Source organism: Corvus brachyrhynchos, unplaced genomic scaffold (assembly GCF_000691975.1).
Source record: "Corvus brachyrhynchos isolate BGI_N302 unplaced genomic scaffold, ASM69197v1 scaffold30, whole genome shotgun sequence".
NCBI classification, from domain to species: domain Eukaryota; kingdom Metazoa; phylum Chordata; class Aves; order Passeriformes; family Corvidae; genus Corvus; species Corvus brachyrhynchos.
The window spans coordinates 1,411,657-1,415,931 of record NW_008235742.1 but is presented as its reverse complement, the minus strand read 5'-3'; positions in this window follow the sequence as shown (position 1 = coordinate 1,415,931).

Here is a 4,275-nt window from a genome sequence, read left to right as displayed (position 1 = left end):
CCCGCCGGGGGTCCCCCCCTGGCGCCCGCCCGGATCCGCGCTGCCGTGGCTGCTCCAGGGGCTCCTTGCTCTCCCCTCCCCGCAGGACAGCCCCTTCCCTGCCGCCGCCCCCCTGGCGCTACGGGGCTGCTGTGACTGACGCGTCCGGAGCCGGGACGTAGGAACGTCCCTGGTTTAAACATTTCCTTGGAGTTTCTGACTCTGGTCCTGGAGCAGCGTGTCCTAGAGCAGCCGAGTCCCACTGCCCGGACGCGGGTTCCCCCTCACGCTGCCCCAGACAATCCCGCTCGGGTTCACTACGGTCCGAAATCCTGAAATCAGGGTCACGCAAATAGGAAGAGTCGAAGGTGTGTGTCAGCCCCGCGGGAGCCAACAGCCGGACAAGAGCGTGTTGTCTCTCCAGGCTGAAGGAGAAGGTTGTTCTGCCGGTGAGGCTGTTTACACAAAACACAAAGCAATTGAGGCCACCGCTAATTTCTTTTCCCTGAGGTCAGATTGTTTCTACTCAATGATACCGGAAACATTAAGGAGTGGATCGACAAGGGAACACAGTCATGGTGTCCTAAACGCCAGCCTGGCACCCGCAGGGTGACGCAGGGTGACTGGGGCTGCTGACCTGCAGTTCGGCTGTGGCCACGTCCCGCACAGCTGCTCCCCACAAATCCCCACCAGCAAGAGGAAGGGAGAAGCATTTAATGAAATCAATGAAATTCCTACAAAAGCCCTGGCCTACCTGTGTCACACTGCTGATCTCTGCTCTGCTACCCCACCCGACCCAGCTCTTCCTGCCCGAAGCTTCCTCTCCAGCACCAGAGGAGCCAGGTACCCCCTTCTCAACAAGGAGTTTGACCGATGCCTCCCTGCCAGGACCTGCTTGTGCAATACTGGCTGGTGAGCAGGGAGCAGCAACCACATCCCCGCTCAGCCCTGCACTCCTTGGAGCACGTGAGGGGCACAGTCTCAGGTGAACAACCAGCACTGGCAGAACACCGTGTCCAGCACCGGCCCCCGCAGGGCTCTGCCTGCTGCTGGGGCACTGGCTGCCCAGAGCCACTGGAGCCAAAAGGCCAAAACTGACAGGCCACGGGTGCGGTGCTTGCACTGGCCCGGCCACGCGTGACTCTCGGGTTGTAAGATGCAACATGGTTTGACTCAGCTCTGTTAAACAACGCTCTTTGTTCAGGTGAGCCTTGCTCAGAACCTGCCCACTTCTCAGCATCGCCAGAAAGGGGGGAGGGATGCTGCCCAAGGCCCTGCAGGCTGACTCTGTGGCTGCCCCCACACAGGGGTCCCTGCCAGGGCCCATGCACTGCCCAGGCCCAGGAACACAGCCCAGGCTGGCAGGGAGCCTCAGCTCTCCAACAAGAGACACAGAGCCAGGTAGGGATCTCAGCTCAGTCCCTGGCAGGCTCATGTCTCCTTATCAAGGGTTTTCATCGTGAAACAAGATGCCTTGGAAGATCCCAGAGGAGCAGGGGAGTATCCCAGTCCAGTGAGGCCCCTGCAGACAGGAGAGGAAATTAGGGGTGAAGCTTGCTCCAACTGCTGCCCTCCCACACCTCTCTTGTGAGTGGTCTGAGAAATTCCCTAAATGATCCCCCCAAATGCCACTCCACACCAGAACTTGGTAGAGGGGAGGCAGCTCGGGCAGGGGAATAGGTCCTCTCCTGTTCCCAATCTGCAGCCAGCCTGGCCTGAAACCAAAAGGCTTCTGTTCCACAATAGGCGCCCACTGCAGCTCCCCAGCGTTATCAGGGTGACATTTCTGGGCTGCAGGTGCCAGTGCCAGCCTTCACTTTGAGGAACCGCCACAATCAGGGAACATAACCCATTTCTCGCCTACATTTGGCTGCCAGAAAGAATACAGGGGACTGTGTAATCACTTCCCTCAGAATTAGATCATGAATCAAAGCCCTGCTCAGCTCCAGGCTCCGCCAAGCCCTGCCAGGAATTGTCCATTCTGATCCCGGAGCTCGGGGCAGGATCACAGAGGGGCCAGGATGGGTCTGGACAAAGGGGGATGCACAGCTGGGGCAGCACAGCACAGGGTGCCTGTCCCAGGAGGGGTCCAGGGACCCCCAGGTCTTGTTCCACAGCTGGCTTCACCACCCCATACTCATGGGAGCTCCGTGGTGTCTCTCAACTCACATGAGTTCAGGGAGGCAAAGACGGCACCCAAACCTCAGCTGTGGCTGTAACCCTGGGCAGATCACTGCAAGGATTTCCTCAGCCCAGAGGCACAGATGGGACCCACCTGCACGTTTATCCCAACATATAAATTTATCAAACTGAAACAGTTCTTGCTCCTAAGCAGCTGCATTAAATAAAACATCTCTCGGAATTTTTCCTCCCTGACCAGTGGGATCCGAGTGTGCCTCGCCTGATAGTGCCTTATCTTGGCACCAGCCCCTCTGAGCTCTGCCTCGCCCTGGCCAGCGAGCCCTAATCACCACGGCCAGACGTGGCAAGGGCCTCTGAGGGGCCACAGGCTGGAGGACGGGGCTGCGCCAGCCCCCCCGAAACCACCCTGAGCCACCTCCTCCAGCTCCTCAGAGCTGCGTGGCTGGGCTGGGCAGCACCTCCACAGAGGGACATCTGCTCCCTCCAGGGCAGCAGCACCAGCTGCCAGGACCCATCCCACAGCCTCAGCAGTGACACCTCGCTGCAGTGGCACTGCCCAGCCCGGGGAAGCTGGTCCCACAGGGCCCTCACAGGCACGGCTGGATGCGGCCTCTGGTAACCAGCCCAGAGGGTGTGGAAAAGGAATTTTACACCACATCCATTCTGCAGAGGGGACATACTCTTCCTCCTCCTCCTCCTCCTTCCCCCCCTCACTGAGTAAGCAACTAAATAGGAAGCTGAAAAAGAGACGGGAATTGCTGCCAGGAGTGCCTTGGAATGAAAAGCTGGTTTTAGGCTTATCTAATGTCACATCAGCCATTTCCTAAGAAGGGAGCAAATTTAATTAAGAACACAGACTCCCTCAAGGACAGCCAGGTTACATATGGCACTCCCAGCTTGGAACACAGTGCTGGGAGGTCAGCATCGTGCACACAGGCAGCAAGAACAGACACTCCGGGCCCGGCTGCTGAAGGCTCATTGTTTGGGATCAAATGCAGGAGCCTTCAGGCACAGCACCCCAGCTCTCTGCAGGGGTACAAGAGCAGCAGAGCAGACAGAGCAACCATGGAAGGAAGGGGCAATGTGGGTGGCATGGGGAGGAAAGAGGAGGCAGATCCTGAACACTGAAACAAACCCAGGGCAGACACTTGGTAGCATATGAATCCTATACAGAGATCTTGGTGGCTGCAGACATGAGGGAGGATCCCTGATGGAGCAGTGAGTTTGGGGCTGGGCAGAGCCTGTGCCCATTGTGGGGACAGAGGCACTGCGGGGCTCATGGCACATGCTGTGGCACAGCCTTTGCTGCTGGGCTTCCTCAGCACCGTCAGTGCACAGCAGGACCATGACAGAGCTGTAGGGATGATGGTCAGAAAGGAGACCACACCAGCCCACTGTGTCAGGGACTTATCACAAGCACTGCTGGTGCCTTTCTTCAGCAGAGAAGTGCTGGCACTCAGGAATTCCTCCACAGCACTGCTGGGCCTGGCACGGAGAGCAAGCCTGGGCTCCAGCCACAGCTCCAGAGCAACGTGCCCACACCAGGGCAGCACATCCCACCAAGTTCAGGTCAATGGTCTCCTGCTACAAAACAAATTTTTAAATTTCACAGCCCCTAGACTCCAGCATCTCACCTACACTGAGAATTCCTCAATGCTGACATCAGCTGCCAGCACAGCTGAGCCAGTGCCAGGTTATCCCCAAGGACAGGGAATGCCAGACACACTGCTCAGGGGCAGACAGTGGCAGCCTGTGGGGTGCAAGCACCATCTGCTCCGCTGGACCCCCAGAATGACCACGTTGGTCTGACCACGTTGGTCTGACCAGAGGTCACTCCAGCGCTGCCCCCAACCTCTGCCAGCGACATGCACAGAACAATCAGGGGAAGGTGATCCTGCCCCAGCACAGCCATCTGCTTCCCCAGGACTGACAGGGTCAGGGACTGTACCTGGGCCACACTTTCTGACAAGCTGGGAACTTTGTTATCAGCACTGAGAGCCTAAAGCTGAGTCATCCCTCTCCCAGCCACGGTGGTACAGAGCTTACCCCATCACCTCTGCACACACCCAGGGGCTTCCAGCAGGCTGCACATGCAAAATTAAAGTAAATGTTGTCCTGAGAAGGACAGCGAGGACCCCCACAGGCCACAACTCT